A 17,686-nucleotide genomic window follows, 5' to 3' on the forward strand; every position below is an offset into this window, starting at 1 on the left:
CTTAAATCTGAGTGACTGCTAGTAGACAAGGTCATGGATCTGAGTAACTAGCCTTGGCCCTAGGCCAATCTTCCTCTAAGTGCATCTGACTGTAAGATAAAGAAACTGCTTGGGATTTCATGGGAGCAAAAAAAATTAGAAATAGAAGTCCTCAAAAGTTATGACTTTGCCTAATGTAATAACTTGCCAGGAAGAGCTAAAATAAATGTGCTTCTCAGTCTTGCTCTTCATATGCTCAAGTGATCACTGGCATAACGACAGTATTGTACAAAGAATTAAATAGACGAGCACTAAACAGCTACAGGAATTGTTATAATGACATCAGTGTAGAAGAAGCTTATTGCTAGAGTTGAATAGAGGGGCTTGCTTCCTGGGCACTAACCTTTCTCCCTATTAATTCTTTGACATGAAAGTCATTAATAAGATTCCCACAGAATAGCTTCTTTATATGGCTTTAGGAACCTAATTAGAATAGAAGAAACAGTATTATCCCTAAAGCTACTTTGTTGCTGTTGGCTTTACAATAGAACTTCTGCCTAAAATGTCCCCATCCCCTGATTCACTTCCTGCTCTAAACTTAGCAAAACAATAGACATTTCACAGAAGAGACATAGTGCTGCACTTCAGCAGGAGAACATGTCAGGCAGAGCACGTTTTTCTGTTGAAAAGGAAGGAGCTTTATTCTGTTGTTATAAAATAAGGCTGTTTCCAAAATAGTTATTGTTCATTTTACATATGTGGAACTATAACCAGGAGGTAACTCACATTTTGTGTCTGCTTTATTAAAATTACTCACTCAATCCTTCAGTTCAGTAGGAAGAACTCCATCGCATCTGGTGGGTGCGTGTTGCAATGTAACATAACACCCCTGTCCTTAGCTAGCCATTCTAACCTTAACCTGAAGGGCTCCTTAACAACAACAAACAAAATCTTTATTCCTGGATTCTTTGCAGAAAAGAAGTGTGTATAGCTAAGAAAAGCTGACTAGTCATAATTTTGCTAAAACATTTGATTATTTAGAGGAAATAGGAACATAAATGGGTATCTTGCAAAGACATTGTCTTTATGGAGGAGTAGGAAGTTGTTTGAGCTGGACTTCCAAAAAATTTTTTTTAATTTTTAATTTGCCATCAAAGCTTAGGCAAGCTTCAAGAAACTTGCCATACTTGAAGCAGTCCATAGCCAGAACGTTTCCAATTGTTTTGATGACATAAAGATATCCTTACCATTGGCAGACAGTCCTCTATGCTTTAATTATTCTCAAATTTTGTACCTACTTAAAAGCATACCATTCACATCTGAGATAGACAATTGTTGTGCAATAGAGAAGTAAGGACACTACAAAACACTGATTAATAACATTAATTTGAAAAATAAGGACATAAAGACTATTTCAAATGAAAGTGTATTCTGGAAAAAAATTATTTGAAAGCTGGCCAGTTAAATAGTAAAATTAACTGATGTGAGTGGAATTAAACATTCTGAATTTCCATGTCATTGATTAGCATATGTAATCACTAATCGTAGTGCATTTGTAGTCAAAATGTTGTTTAGGGTTTAAACTTAGGTTTACAACTAAATATGTAACACTTAGGATTTTTTTATCTAGAGATAAGTATTCAGAAGAGAATGATAAAATGCTACTGCAAGAGCCAAGAAATAGCAACAAAATTTGCACTGAGTGAAGCCAAGATAAAATGTTGGTACTTAAAAGGACACATGAAATTTCTGAGGACAGCAAAGGACACAAGAAGCATGTTTAAAAATAGATTGCGTTAAAAATAAAAACAACCGTAGGATATTTGCCTAAAATGAGGGAGGATTTTTTTTTCTAGAAACTTCTTGACTTGTCCATTACAGTCAAAATGAAATGCCCATCAATGGGCCTATATAAACTGTTAGCCTTTCTTCTAAGAAAAAAGATTGAGATAATCTTTCCCAGGATGTCACATTTTAAGTAGAACTGAAAATGCCCAGAGAACAACTGAATTTTAATATTTACAAAAAAAAAAAAATAAATCTCAAAATGCTAAAATCAAGATGAACAATGTCATTTTAAAGTGTGATTCATGATAGCTCTAAGTTATTTATGGCATCATAAGTGTCATCATGCTGGCAGGTTGCATGACTGGTGGTAGATATAATTAGACCACTAATCTCTTTTAATTCAGTACAAGAAAAATGTAATGCTTGAATATTCATAAAGATAATTTCAATTTTATAAATTGAAAAAATAGTAGTTTACCAACCACTGAGGTATATTTCCCCAAGCAGTTTTTTCAGTGCATGTATGTTTGTATGTGGTGCATGTGACCTCAAGCCTGTATATCTACATGCATTAAACTGTATTACCATAAGTATCACAGTATTACAGATTTCTAGGTTGGAAGAGACCTCAAGATCATCGAGTCCAACCTTCGACCTAACACTAAGTACTCCACTAAACCATATCGCTAAGCTCTACATCTAAACGTCTTTTAAAGACCTCCAGTGATGGTGACTCTACCACCTCCCTGGGCAGCCCGTTCCAATGCTTAATAACCCTTTCGGTAAAGAAGTACTTCCTAACATCCAACCTAAAACTCCCCTGTCGCAACTTTCGCCCATTCCCCCTCGTCCTGTCACCAGGCACGTAGGAGAACAGACCAACCCCCACCTCTTTACAGCCTCCTTTAAGGTAACTGTAGAGAGCGATAAGGTCGCCCCTGAGCCTCCTCTTTTCCAGGCTGAACAAGCCCAGCTCCCTCAGCCGCTCCTCGTAAGACTTGTTCTCCAGACCCCTCACCAGCTTGGTCGCCCTTCTCTGGACTCGCTCGAGCACGTCCATGTCCTTCCTGTAGCAAGGGGCCCAAAACTGAACACAGTACTCAAGGTGCGGCCTCACCAGAGCCGAGTACAGGGGCACAATCACTTCCCTAGACCTGCTGGCCACACTGCTTCTTATACAGGCCAGGATGCTGTTGGCCTTCTTGGCCACCTGGGCACACTGCTGGCTCATATTCAGCCGACTATCAACCAATACTCCCAGGTCCTTCTCTGCCAGGCAGCTTTCCAGCCACTCATCTCCCAGCCTGTAGCTCTGCTTGGGGTTGTTGCGCCCCAGGTGCAGGACCCGGCACTTGGCCTTGTTGAACTTCATACAGTTGACATAACAGTTCATAAGTAATGAAGTCAAATTAAGCAGCAGCATGTGCAGACAAATTCTGCTTTCACATAGGTAATTTACAGGAAGATCAATAGCATTGATGCAAAATGTAGGCTAGGACAACTGTAATAATGTTGTTTTGTAGTTGTTTCAAATCATACACTTGGAAAGGGGGTAAAAAATTTTTCAATTAAAAATGCATTTTAAAATTCTGCTTGTTGTTACTGTCTTACTTGCTTCCAGAAGTGTCTAAGCCATTTTTCATCTAAAGGTGTAAGAAGTATAGGAAACTTTATACCTTTCTATAACTTTTATGTCTTGTACCCAGAAGAGAATATTCAGCTGCTTGGAAGTAATGTTCCCTAAAGTGGTGCCTCAAGGAACCTACAACTATTAAATTAAAATGTTCACGTAAATTGTCTTGTGGTGAATATTATTCAAACAAATTGTTATTTCTCTAGTTGTGCTAAAGTCTGAATCCAGTTTTTAGTACAAAAATGTTGTATAAATTATTCACTTCTGTTCATCCTCCATTCCCTAGGGAGGCAGAACCAGTGCAAATCCCATGTGAAGAGGACTCCTAAAACAACTCTATTGCCTTTGAGCTGTTACATGAGGCTAAGTTTGCTATATCTATATATATACATTAATGTATAAATAAAACATCTAAGCAGTACAGGGGCCTAGGAACATCCATGCATACAATCAGTTGATTTTAAGAATAAGGAACTGTTTCCTCATATTTGAAAGGCTTTTTGTAGCCAGAATCAGTGTCCAAATATACATCTCTTGGACCATTTAGTCATTGGCCCCACACTGTCCTAAAATAAGAGCATGAGCCCTGATTTTCACAGGTGGCAGCATGTATGTGATTGGGACTGGATTTGCACAGCAAAACCATTTTGGGGTACAAGGTGGTATTCAATCAACTCTTTGTAGACCACTTTTTTTTTTTTGTCTGTCTATCACCAGTTCCAGGTTGAACTTCTGTCCTCTGACAAGTGGAATTGCCTTTTATCACACCGTGAACTTAGTTCTGCCAGAGAAAGAACTGACTTGCTCTGAATTCCTGTTCTCTTAAATCGTTGAACAAGTTTGAGCATTATTTGACAATACGAATAGATGAATGACTGCTCTGATGCTGAGGCTGAAGAAAGTCTAACTGTTCTGGCAGGGAGGCATTCCAGCTTTGGCAGTGCTTTAGGCAAAACAGGAGCTTGAGTCGTCTCCATACAGAAAGAGGGGTATTTATGATTGTATATATCACTTGTATGCTTGTGCGAAGAGAGCTGGTTTATTCGAAGCTTGATATGTTTAACGAGAGAGACTGTGTGGAAAAGCATTCATCTCTGGCCAGAAATGAGAGAAGAATCTGAATGTTGAGATTCCTCACCTTAAACCTAAAATCGTAACTTTCAACATAGGAGAGAGAATAAAAAGAGCTTGGGAAGGGGGGAAATCATGGTAAATCTTTGAAAGCTTACCCCTGACCAAATTTCCCAGTATTGTTAACTGCAATTAATTCAAATGAAGTTGTTGAGGACCTTTCTTCAGAAGGTAAAATTTACCCCCGTGCTGTGGTCTCCTTGTCCTTCTGGGCTAATCTAAATTCACTGTGAACTTAAAACTCCTTGAGTTAATGAGTCACGCATTTCGTGAAGGAGCACAGGAAGACTTGGCGTCTGCGCTGATTATACGCAGGCTTGCATAAGGAACGTGGCCAAGAGGAAAGTGCGCTGAGGACCGCCTTGTGCAGCCCTTCCCAACGATCCCCGGAGCGGGCCGCCCTCCGGGACAGCACTGGGGCCGGAGCAGGGAGAAGGGCAGAAGGGAGGGAAATCCTAAAAGCGGCCGGGGCAGAGCTGAAGGGACGAGCCAAGGTTACCGCGACAGCTGTCGCCTGGAACCTGAAACACTCCATCTATAACACCCCTAAAAGACAGGCAAGGGCTGGAGTACCGACGGTATCTCCAAGGAGCTACAGCCCCAGCCCCGCATACTTCACGGCGCAGCCGGCCGTTGGGGCGCTAACTGCACCGCCAGTCGTTGGGGCTTCCCCCCCCCCCCCCCCGCTCTCTTCAGCCCCAGCCGCCACCGAGGAAACGGCGTTAATTGGCAGCCGCTTCGAGCCAATGGGCGATGGCGGGGCGGGATCCGTGCATGGTCTCGCCCAATGGCGGGGCGGGGCGGCTGGAGCGCAGGGACCGTGCTCATTGCCTGCGCCCCTCTCCCTCCGTCCGTCCGTCCCTCCTCCGTCCTCACCTCAGCGCCGCTGGGCACCGGGCACGGGTGGCTCCCGGCGTTCCAGGTGAGGGCGGCACCGCCCTGGGCTCCAGCAGACGGGGGTTGGGGTACGCAGCCCCCAGCGGAGCCGTGCGGGGAGGGGCTGCGAAATGGCGGCCGGGGTGGTAGTGGGGGTGAGGGGCTAGGCTCCCGCTGCGGGGTCGGGGTGGCGGCGGCGGCGGCGGCGGCGGCGGCGGCGGCGGGGTGAAGGCCGTGCGGGGAACGCGAAGCTCTCCTTGCTTGGCGCCTGGGGGTGGAAGGGCAGGGCCGGGGATGACGCCACGGGCCGGGCAGGCTCTGTGCTGGGGGGGGAGCTGGCTGCTCTGGGAGTGGGGCGAGGAGGGAGGGTCATTTTTTATTTCCTTCCCGCTCTCGGGTTTGAAATCCCCGTGGCCGAGATGATGGCCGGTAAGGATGTCTATTGGGGGGGAGGTAAAGTGAGGTTAGAAACTGCTCGCAGCCTCCTGAGTCCCTGTAGCGACCTAGATAGGTCGGGCTTCTTGGTCTTGCTGTTCACATCTTCCCTCTTGACTTTCCTTTTTCTGGCTTGTGGCAGGAACCTCATCTTCTCCCAGAGCAAAACATCTGTGCGATAGAGAGAAGCCTCTTTATGTACACCGAGGCTACCTGGTCAGAGACAGGCTGGGTACCCACGGTGTCTGTGTGGCACACTGTGTCCATCTTTCCCAGCTGCTTGTCTGTTTCTGCTTGGAGTGACTCAGAAGTTCATAGCTGAAGTCTTCTGAGCCTTCGTCTTTTTGCCCTCACAGTAAGGGAGGCAGGAAGGTGCAAGTGACATTTGCTGTCCTTCGTAAACTCAATGTTTGAAAGTCAAATGTAATCATGTGGTCTTAGTTATTCAGTTTTCTTGGCAGCCATTCTTTATCAAAAATGTTAGTTACTATAGTTTAAAACAAATATGCTATTTCTCACGTCCCCTGTACTTGTTTCAGTAAATTTGATCACTTCTCCACAAGCCAAACTGGGATACAAAAATGAGCTTTAGGATGCGCTGGACTCTCGTTTCCTCTGTTGTACTCTGTATCCTCACAACAGGCTACCTGAACATTTCTTATATGCAGTGAGAGTAATTATGCCTCTTACTACAGGGGGCACTTTTTCCCCTTCTGCTTATTTGGTTTCTAGATTTTTTTCAGCCCTTCTCTAAACACAAAACACTTTCACTACTTTGAAAAGATAAAAACATTAGCAGTGCATTGTTACAATAGTCACAGTGAAGACCACATTAAGTGAGCGAGTTTCCATTCTTAGGGCAACAAAAAGATCATTCTCTTACGTTCGTGATGAGACCAATGTAAAAACATTGCTTCATTGTTTTCTGTTGGTGGAAAAAAAACATAAAAACACTTTTTGCTTAAAGGTAAAAGGTAACTTAAGCAATTTGCTGACTCTTTCAGGCAGGTAAAACTTCTTAGTTGTACTTTTTAACTATTATGGTTATTAGCGCCAAGCACTAATGCTTCTTGTTTCATACCTGTATGAAATTATTTATTGTCAAACTGCAATTTACCTTCAAAGATAGTAGTTATATTCTGCCAATTATGACTGAATCAGCTTAAACACTAGCATGTATTAGCACTTGGGACATGTCTAATTAGTTCAATACAGCATCGTTTTGGAGATCTCTGCTCCTGCCATATTGTAGCTCAGGTACAATAAGCAGGAGAGGAGTGCAGGTGCTACATTGTCCTCTGCAGCATTAACCTTAGCATGGCAGTTCAGTTTTCCAGTGCTCCAGACTCCCCTGGTTGCGTAGTTTACAGTTCTAGAGTTAGTTTCTTTGCCTCACGGTCTACATGCTGCGCAGTGCCATGCTAGAATAAACATTAAAACTGCCCCCGGGGATTAAGCTGCATACCACGCAACATCAGAGTTAAAAGAAAGATACATAGCACAGTTGTAGGTAGTGATGAAGTAGTTTATTAATGATTGACAGACAAAATTGTTTAGGAATGCTGGTGTGTTTTTTTTTCCTGAATGTTTTTTTCCTCCCTTTGAAAAGGGTATGCTGCAAGGGGATAAAGTAGTTAATGCTGAGCTGAGCAATTAGATGGCATTTATAGTTGCTAGGCTTGATGTTGGCTGTATGCATCTCTGTGGATGATCTTAAGTATTCTTTAACTTTTTTTTTTATCTCTTACTGGTTTATGACACAGTTTCCATATTGCACAAGTCAACTGCGTAGCAAAATCTTTATTTTACTTTGTAGTGTATATTTAATTGCATTTTTCCATTTGTTTTATTCCTGTAGTATTTAAACTACCATTATACTAACATGGCTTTCTGACTGCAGTGATATTCTGGACAACATTTTGATCTATGAATGTTTGTAAATACTAATTTCAGAAAATACCTATATGATCTTTTTCTAACCAGTACATGTCTTCTTAATTCTGTTGCATCGGGGCAATTAAATGTTGGTCTGAAAAATCGGTATTATGAACCCATTATTTTTATCAGATGCAATATTTGGGCAGTTTGGCATTAGACATGAGTTTAGTTCTCATGCTGTCATCCAGTGTATGGGTTCCTCTGGAGCTGAGTGAGCTGCTGTCTTAAGGAAGTCCTTATGTCAATTCTGTGCTTCCCTGCTTGTGATTAAAAAGATTGTAAAGGTTACTGTGACTTATGTTGGTAGCCTGTGGAGGCAGAAGGTGAGAGTTCAGTGTTTGTGACAGCAATGGCAAAGGATAAAATGCTTAGTGGTGCTGCTAGTCAAGAATCGTCTGTGCTTCTGTGAATCTGTATGAGTAATACAAATTATCTTAAACACGGTAAATTTATGCTTCTGAGGCAGTGCGTGCTTTTCTCATTGTGGGAGATGCAGGTCTTGAAAAGCGCATCTCCTTTGACAGTAAGCCAGGAGAATGGTAGACGCAGATTTGAACTTCTTTCTCCCTAATAGGTATGTTTCGACATGCATACAAACTGATACATTGGAGTTGTCTTTTTGTTGTTTCTTGGAATCTCTGCTTTTTAAAGATGTTCTAAGATAAATTAATGATTACTTATTGCCTGAGACCTGAAATTAAGAGACTAATGCTTGAACTGAGGACTAGTTTGTGAGTTGAACAACTTTTTTTTTTTCTAATGTACTATTTAATTCAAATTCTGTTTTAATCCAGAGAGCTTCAAAAAGTATTTTTTTTCCATTTCAGCTAGACCTAGTTATTGATTTTTGGCTTGATTTAATGTATTGATGAATTTTTCTTGGGGCATGAAAAGGAATAAAGCAGGAAATATGTGATGTAATTGTACTGAGATAAACAGAGCTAAGTGCTCTGAGTCTGTTGTTCTGTTGTGATGTATTCCTGTGAATGTTACCTGGCTCGCTGGCTCACTGAGCTGGGGAAGAACAACTTGAATTCAACATCAAGAAGGCTGTTGTTTCCCAGGGTTGGTTGCCAGTCTGTGGTCATAATCCAGTTTGTCGCTAGACTTGAATGTCATTCCTTTATCTGCTCTTCTGGCATGGTATGTTGCTTGGGGCAAGAGGACAGTCAACATTTCTCTGAGGGTGTTGGTCTAAAGTCTGCATGGTTGTGTGCTCCTTGGAGTGAGTGGGTCTGCTTGAGCGGGTGTGTGCTGCCAGTCCTGTGAGGTTTGGTGGACAGGATGTGTCAATATTTGAGAAGGTACCCAGCCCCAGTTAGCAAATAGGGATCTAGCTAAGCAGGGATATTGTGAGTAGCATGGCACAGTAATTAGCTCAAAAGCAAAAAGAAAATGACTTAAAGCCTTAGTGATGTGGTTTGGTTCAACTTTTTAGAATATGCAAATATTTTAAAACTGTCCTGGCTTACACAACATACTGTAAATATTTTGTCAGTGTTGGAAACCTGTATATTGCAGTGTTTGTTCTGGGGCCTGTGCATGTTATTAACCCCTTCCTACTTGTGTAGAACTATAAGAATTCTAAGGCATCCTACAGACCAAAAATCTTAAGATTCTTTGCCTTATATCATGTGCTCTAGACAAGTGACTAATAAAGCTGGCTACAATAAAACAGCAAAAATGGAGAGGGTGAGAGTAGTCTGTCATGTTATATTATTAAATACTTGTTTCAATCAGTTTTGTTGAAACTTAAAAGGCTGGGTTTTATGTCATCTTTTGGCACGCTTATACATGCAAAATAAGAGATGCCCTGGGATTAGGTGCTGCACAGTTTTTAAGTGATACCGTGAACTCCTCTGAAGAGGAGCTCACAAGTACATCCTAAACATCTCATGCCTGTTGTGATTTATATATCATATGGTTGTGATGTACTTGCGAGCTCTTAGTTTCTGATTATAAAGTAGTGGGTTGTTTACTAATACTAAAACTGGATGAACGTGGTGTTCCTGTGATCTTCTGTGCCAAATCTGAGTCTTCTCAGTTGAGATTGGAGACCAAGTCAGCTCGGGCCTGGTGTGCAAGCAGTCTCCGTGAGTCCTATCATTGTCTCTCTTCTGAGACCAAGTCTGTGTGGAGTTCCCTTGCGCTGGATGCAGCGTGCTCTGAGGTGGGGCGCTGTCACCAGGTGTGTGTGTAGGATTCCATGCAGGTTTTAGGGTTGAGAAAATGAAGCACTGGACATATGCTGGGGGGACGAAATGAGCCTGGGGTAGTGCAGCATTCTCTTCCACACGCACTTCATAGGTACCAGTTAGTGCCGTCCACCATAGGAGCTCCTGGAGGGCATTGCAGGGTGGTTGTGGAGTGGCAGTGTTCGTTAGAGATGTTAATCCTTCCCATACTTAGGGAGTATTTTTGCACAAGTGTTGCTGCTCAATTTGTGACCACTCCATCCTCTGTCGCTACATTAGAATTGTTTATTCACTTTTCAGGCCTGTGACTTATGTGACTGGGCTTCGGTGATAATTAGGCTTGAGTTGTGTTCCCAAATGCAAAAATGTAACTTTTTTCTTAATTGCTTGTCTGCCTGCCACTCCTATGAACAGTGAAAATATCTTTTTGCCTTTCAGGGTCTCAGACTTACTGGAGTACTTTTTATTTCCTGTGTTGAATGTGTGTTTGCTTATTCCTCTTAGTGTAACGTTTTATAACTTGTTAAATTAGCTCGGATACTTGTTGCCACTTCTACTCACTGACAACCCAACTGACTTTAAAACCAGGGACAGCCTGTACTGCTACGAAAATGGGAAATCATCTTCTTTCCCTGGGGGCAGCTGTTCTTGCTGCCTGCTGCTTTGGTACGAGTTGGACCCGAGTTGGTTCCCTAGTCCAGCAAGAAACTTTTTATTTTGGACAGAGGAGTTTTCAGCTGGGTAAAGCCTCACACCTGGCTTCCTGAATGGAATTGATGACATGGGGATGGGTCAGGAAGTGTGGCTGTGGACGTGTGAGAAGACCAGATCAGTCTTTGTTGGCAGAACAAATTTTATAATATAACAAAGTGGTCAGGCTAGGGCTGAGATAAGCATCCCCGTGAATAACTTCTATAAAGTTAAGTGGTAACGTGAATGTTGGGTATAAACAAGTGTCTGCATAAATGTTTATATAATTTCATGTATGGCAAAGATGGCCAGGATGTAATAAAATATAAAAGGAGTCTATATAAATGTGAGCGTTACTCATCCTAGCAGCTGAAGCTGTGCTATGCGAGCTGCTGAAATACAGCTGACTGAGATTGAAAACTGTTACCAAGAGACTATACCCTTAAACTATAGTTAAGGGAATTGAAGATTCATTTACACTTATGTTTCTCGATTTTTTTTTTAACCAATTTTAGATGCATGGTTGAATAAGTTTCAAATGGTCTTGAATTTATAAACTTAAAGGTTAACTTGCTTTGTCTTTTTCTTGAAAGTTTGCTTCGAATATTGTTCTAGGATACCTGCTCTAGGTGGCCCTGCTTGAGCAGGGGGTTGGACCAGATAACCTCCAAAGGTTCCTTCCAACCCTTACCATTCTGTGATTTTTTTCATGTGTAAGGACAAGAAGATGGAATTGAAATCCTTTTCAAACTCAAACAAGTTCTAACTATAAACTAACTATAAAGGAGCTAAAAGTTTTTACTTTTTGACTTTTAAAATACTTGGTTGTAAGCAGCTTAAATGCTTGTAGTGTGTAGCACTGACACACATTCTTAAGTAATCAAATGCTGTAATTACCAAAAAAGTAAATGCTAAATAGTTTTTGGAAATTCAAGCAGAAGATTTAAACTCATCTGCTAACACTTCATTGATAAACTAGGTTTGGAGAAATAGCTTTCTAGATTGTATTCCCAAATTCCAACTCAATATTTATTTTTTTTTCTTTTATTTATAGGGAAAATCTAGTTATACACAAAACCCATGCCAGGCCTTTTATCTCCTAGGCTGGAAAACCTGATTCTCTACCCTATTGTAGACTCTGCTGTTGTTTGTTTTTTTTTTTTTTCCCTCAAAAAATAATTGAGTAAGATTCATTGGATCCTCTTGTTTTGTTCTGTGACACTGCCCCATCTGCTTTCTTAGCTATTCTCAGCAAAGTGCTGTTCCACCTGATGTTTTTTTTTGAAGCAAGTGCCCAGACTGGCTAGCACAGAACACCTTGCCAAGAAAGCAGAGTGGGCAGTATTGTAGGACACCTTGTTTTCCTTTGTTTAGTTGTGCTCTACACTGGGAAAGGTGAAAGTTTATTCAGCAGCTATCACAAGTCTTCTCAGTTCATTGAGGTAGGACCAAGTCTGTTATTTATGTTTCTGAACACACATCTGGGGAAATTAAGGGACAGTCAATGTCCCTTAAATTTAAAGGACCTGTAGGTGAATCTTAAAATTGTTTTGAATTTGGCCAAGAAATCCTTTGGATAAAGTAGTGTATAAGCAGCTGCTTCAGCTTTGCTTGTGTTATACCTGTATTGGAGAACAATACATGGATCTAGTCTGTATTGAATGACTGGAGTTTTAGCACTTCGTTTAGATCAGGGTATCACATGGCTCCTATGTGTCATGTGGGTATTGGGAGTAAAATCTGTGGTGTGCAGCTCTAATGGGTGTCAAGTCATTAGCAGTTCTGATGCATCTGATCCATGCAAAACAGTAGTAATTGATACATGTGAATATTTAAAACAAACATACACTTAATTCTGGATTTATTTCACACTGCAAGGCAACCTATAGCTTCTTTACTTTAGACTTTGATCAGTCTAATAAGACGTGAAGTAGTCTCAGTTTCTCTAAAGATCCAGTTCAGTGGCTTTTTCTACCTTCCCTTGCAGAGAAACGAAAACTGCAACTGGGTATCTTTGATACTTTTATCCTTTTCTGCCCTTCTCCCCTTTCCTGCAAAAGAGGCAGAATAGGAAGTCTCTTTGCTTCTACATGTTAGTAGGTATTATAGAAACACTTTCCTTTGTGTAAGCATGGACAAACTGTGCTAAATTTAGCGTGTAATGTCTGCTAATTGAACAGAATTCCTAGTTTTGTGGTAATTTTAACCGATCTTATGCCATTTCCAAGATACCTTGCTTGGATGGCAAGGAAGTATGGAAAGAGTCAAGCAGGTCTGATGCCCTTAAATACATCTAAAGGTATTTTCATTGTGCACATTTTGTGTTTCTTGCTTTTGCAGTGTTTATTTTCCAGTTCATACATATGGATAAATACATTTTTTTTAATTCATTAATGCTGTACTGGTGTCATATCCTTTAAGATTAATCTCATTAAGTCTGAGGGAAATGATGTTACTAGTTCAGCTGTGAAGTTTATAAAGTTTCTATGAAATTATTAACTTTCAAGGATGTGTAAAGTATCTACTTTGGCTAGAATACTCACTGGCATGCATTTTATATGGTAGGAAAAATACCATGAAGAGCTGTTGTACAGATTAGCTCTTTAAAGCTGAAAATCTTACAAACATGCTTCTCTAAAACTGTTTTGAATTTTTCTAGAAAATAATGGATCACGTGGACATTTGAATCTTTATTATAGTGAACAGTTAGAGAACAAAGTTATGTAATACATTTTCAGAAAGACTTTGTATAACACCTTTTTGAAGCACTGTTTATAATGCAGTAGCAATTGGACTTGAGCAGTGTTTAGTCCTTCAAATGGGGAGAAATAAGGAACATAAAACAGCTATTGCTAAATTGCTTTGTTGTGATGGCTGTCACAGGTTTGTGCATGTGCTGTGTTTATTTTAACTTTATTTTATTGATAGATGCAGCAGTTGATGTGGACTCCTGGCAGTCTATTTTTGGAAAAAAAAAGTGAATGAGGCATTGATTACGTTTTTCAAATATAAGTAGCATCAAAGTCGTTTCCATCACTTGCTAGTAGTGTAAAATTTCTGAAAAGGGAGCACTACCCCATACCCATTGAGGGTTAGCTGCTGCTTGTCCTGTTCTTTCATGTATTAAATGAAAGAATGTGTGTCTAAATTTATTTTAACTACAGTCCTCTAGGAATCTCTGCATTGTTCTTTATGCCTGGGGTCTGCTGTCCAGAACGAATTGAGTTTTAGCTATTTTCTTTAGTTACGCACCTATGCTGGCTCATGAAAATATTTGGAGTGTGAAAAATATAATATATTGCACCTAGGCATTTATATCAGAGTCGGCATGCATGTTTAAATTGGGCTTACTGTGAAAAATCTCAGTCTGGGCATAGTATTTGCTTTAGGAGGAAGGGATGAAAGTCATGTCTTCTGCATCTTTCACCATCACCGAATTCCAAGTACTAAGCAGCTTTATATAGCTCCGTATACTGAGAGATGCTGAGAATTTAACTATGCAAGCTTAAAAAGACATTTTTAAATCTTGTTTCCCAGATGGCCAACTTTCTAAAAAATCATCAAATTGGATGAAAGACTGTGGTTTAGCCTCTGCTGGCAGCTCAGCCTGACAGCCTCTTGCTCGCTCTCCCCATGTGGGATGGGGAGAGAATTGGAGAGGTGAAAGTACGAGAACTCAGGGGCTGGGATAGAGAGGCTCACTGGGTAAAGCAAAGCAAGGAATTCGGTCACTGCTTCCCACGGGCAGGCAGGAGTTCAGCCCCCTCCAGGAGAGCACGGCTCAGCATGCAGAGCGGTCCCTGGGGAAGACAAGCACCATCACCCTGAATGTCCCCCCTCCTTATTCCTTCTTTATACCAGTTTTATTGCTGAGTGTGATGTCCCTCTGGCCAGCTGGGACACCTGTGCTGGCTGTGCCCCCTGCCAGCTCCTGGTGCATCCCCAGCCTCCCCGCTGGCAGGGTAGCATGAGGAGCTGGAAAGGCCTTGGCTCTGTGTGAGCCCTGCTCTGCAGCAGCTGAAACATCCCCCTGTTATGTTTTCATCACAGATCCAAAACATGGCATTGTGTGAGCCTCTACAAACAAAATTGACTCTGTCCCTGCCGAAACAAAGATGAATACAAGTAGTGATTTGGCATACATGTCTATGTATAGCTGAACTTTTTGTCTAGAGCTACCATACTGAAACTTAAATATTGAAGCAAACAAAAACTTACCTACTTAAAAATCCACTTCACAACTGGTTGTTGGAATTGTAATTTTGCCTACAATCTAAAAACCTGACTTAGAGTTACTGGTTATCTGTGTTAAGCTGAATGAATTTGGGTAATAAATTGCATCCAGATCCTGAAATTGAGTAATACCTTGCAATACTGTGTCATTGAAATAGCCTAATTAGAGGACTGTAAAGGATGATTTTAGAAGTCTTCAGAATTTGGATAAGCTTTTAATGCCCCTGTGTTATAGACGAAAGTGTTGGATTTGTACTTGCATGTCATTGGACTTGAGCTACATGAAAAAATTCTGGCTCAAAAGAACCCCTTCTATAACAGTGTGTTCTGATTTCTTTATATCAGGGTTATCAATATGACTTGTTTTCCTTTCTATCTATCCTACTTGTGTTACTTAGTGCTAGCATCTATTTACTTTTACCTTTCCCAGACACTAGAAAATGGACAGTGGTAGTGTATTTTGGTTCATATATGTCAGCTGGAACCAAGTGGAGTTACTTTTACTAGCTGGGGTTAGTGTTACTATTTTGGTAATTTTGTTAGTAGTATTTAGTCCAAGCTGCGACTTGACAATAAATGCATTCAGAAGGTTGTACAGATTGAGAAGACTGGCTTTAGAAACTTCTTTTTTAAATGCTGTGGACATACAGTTCATATATACTAATACAAAAATAAATAAAAAAAGAAGAAAACTTAGAAAAACCCTTAGGAACTCTTTTGGTATCAGATAGCACTACCTGTTGCAGTTTGAAGTTGCTCTAGTCTGTACTAGGCATTGTTATTCAGTGGCTCAGAAGAAAGAACTTGCTGCAGAAATTCAAAGGTCCTTTGGAAAAAACTTTTTGCGTTTTTTTCTTTGTATCTGTACTACTGGACTGTCAGAGTTTCTACTTGAATTAATGTTGTTTCTCAATGGTGTCATTTTTAAATAACTGGCTACAGGAAGGAGTAAAATTCAATTTACTTTTGATTTCATTAGGAGCTTAAAGTCCTTTCCAAGAGCTTTGTGTCAAGTATTGTAGGTTCTTTTACAAAAAGTTCTCAAAACTGAACTCTGTGTGGATCCTCTATTCTAACCAAATGTCTAACTGAATTAGACTGGCTTGATGCCATTAGAATTCTTTAATTTGTGTAAAAATAAGAACAAACACAAACAATTCTGGGAGAATAGTTGCCTTCCTTTGAAAGGAGCTTTAGGTGCTGGTGATAGAAATGCAGGACTAAAATATTCTGGTTTAGAGATTTTTTTAAGACTGTAGTCAGGCATTATTTGCTGACTTTTTTCATGTTCTTGTGATTTGTGTTGTGAATAGTAATGCTGGACTTTCTATGCTTTCAGAGCAACTTCAATCATGTAATCGGGTAATTGAGTATTTAATAACTGTGTGAGAATAATGAGAGAAAATGCAAATAGTGAGGAGGAGGGTAGGAAAAAGAACATACCTTGTGCCAATGGATGTTACAAAAAAGGATATTAATGTAATAAGAAATAGATGTTTATACCAGGGTGTAACAGGCCTGGGACAAAGTTTATTTTGTTGAGTGTTTATGTACCCAATGAGCTTTCTTTCAAGCTATTAGGTACATGTCTATTTGCAGTCTATGTATAATGGAAGACCTGTATCATTACATGAATCAGATATAGCTTTAATTTCTCTGTTGTACCAGAAAAATGTTTTGTTATTGTGACACTTTTCTTCAGGTATTAGAATTCCTAGTTAAAAGGTTAGGCAATGGCTGTGGCTACAAGATTCAACCGTGTAGTCTTCTTCTGTAGCGTAAGGGCGGGGGGGAAAGGGTTATAAGTGTGTGTGTGGAAGTTAAAAAAGCAAACAAAATGGAACTGACTGGGAACAGCAAAGTGATTAATCTTTTGAGTATAGCATGTTTTTCACTGACGATGATTTTTGTGTGTTAAAACTTCCATCTTTAAGTGTAATACTGTTTTTTTTCTTTTTTTGTCTTTGATGCATCAAATATACAGACGTTTTGCTTCCATGAAGTAGCTGTCAGTTTATCTTTCGGATATGGAAACTTATGCAAATGATTTTGGTATAACCTGAACTTCAAGTTAAACAAATCTATTAGTGTTGTTGGTTCTGCTGTGAGGACACTCACCTTGCTATAAAAGAAATGTTGTTATAGGAGTGTGTTATGGACCCTTCAGATAGTGGTACCAGATGTTCATAAGACTTCGTTGCACGAAAAAAAAAAAGACGATTTCTTTCATTTTTTTAGTGTTCTTTTTTGAACAATACATATGTCTAAAAGACATCTTTGCATGTTCTGAAATAACTTCAGTAAATCACTATACATCCCCCAAGCTATATTAAATATATTGCTTTGTTGTTTTGAGAGCTTAAGGTTTAGGAGCTAGGAGAGTTGATCACTCTTTAAAGCAGTAGTGGACTGAGGGCTAGCTCAATTGCGTGAAGGTTATTTGCGATGATGACTCTTCAGCAAATGTTACCAAGGTGATAGCTGCACTTACTGTTAGTGGGTTAGAGCAACTTATGGCTTTCCCAAGAAAGCTCGCGAGGAATGAGTGAGAGTTACCATCTGTGTTGTTTATTTCCAGTGCTGACATTGAGCTTTGTGGGTCTAACTGGGCTTCCATCACTCAAAAACCTTCTGGATTTGGTATGTTTTGCTGTCTGGGCAGATGATGGCTTGTCTCTGATGCGCAGTAGGAACCATAGAGAAGTACTAAGAACGCCTGCCCCTTCACTAAAACCATTGTCTTTTGAAGTAATCAAAATTGACAAATGGTGTGCAGATATAGGAAATG

General features: G+C 40.4%; 1 protein-coding gene across 4 annotated transcripts in view; it reads left to right on the plus strand.

Moving 5' to 3' along the window:
* Positions 1-5,297: 5,297 nt before the first annotated feature.
* PACSIN2 (protein kinase C and casein kinase substrate in neurons 2) overlaps positions 5,298-17,686 on the plus strand; it is a 58,367-nt gene continuing 45,978 nt past the window's right edge. For 3 of the 4 annotated variants that reach the window (XM_048050129.2, XM_048050131.2, XM_048050133.2), the window contains exon 1: positions 5,298-5,453. The gene's annotated coding sequence lies outside the window, so the exon portion shown is untranslated. The remainder of the gene's footprint in view (positions 5,454-17,686) is intronic. The other variant, XM_066990334.1, reaches the window with a different exon arrangement.

Source organism: Anser cygnoides, chromosome 1, assembly GCF_040182565.1.
Source record: "Anser cygnoides isolate HZ-2024a breed goose chromosome 1, Taihu_goose_T2T_genome, whole genome shotgun sequence".
Lineage (NCBI taxonomy): Eukaryota > Metazoa > Chordata > Aves > Anseriformes > Anatidae > Anser > Anser cygnoides.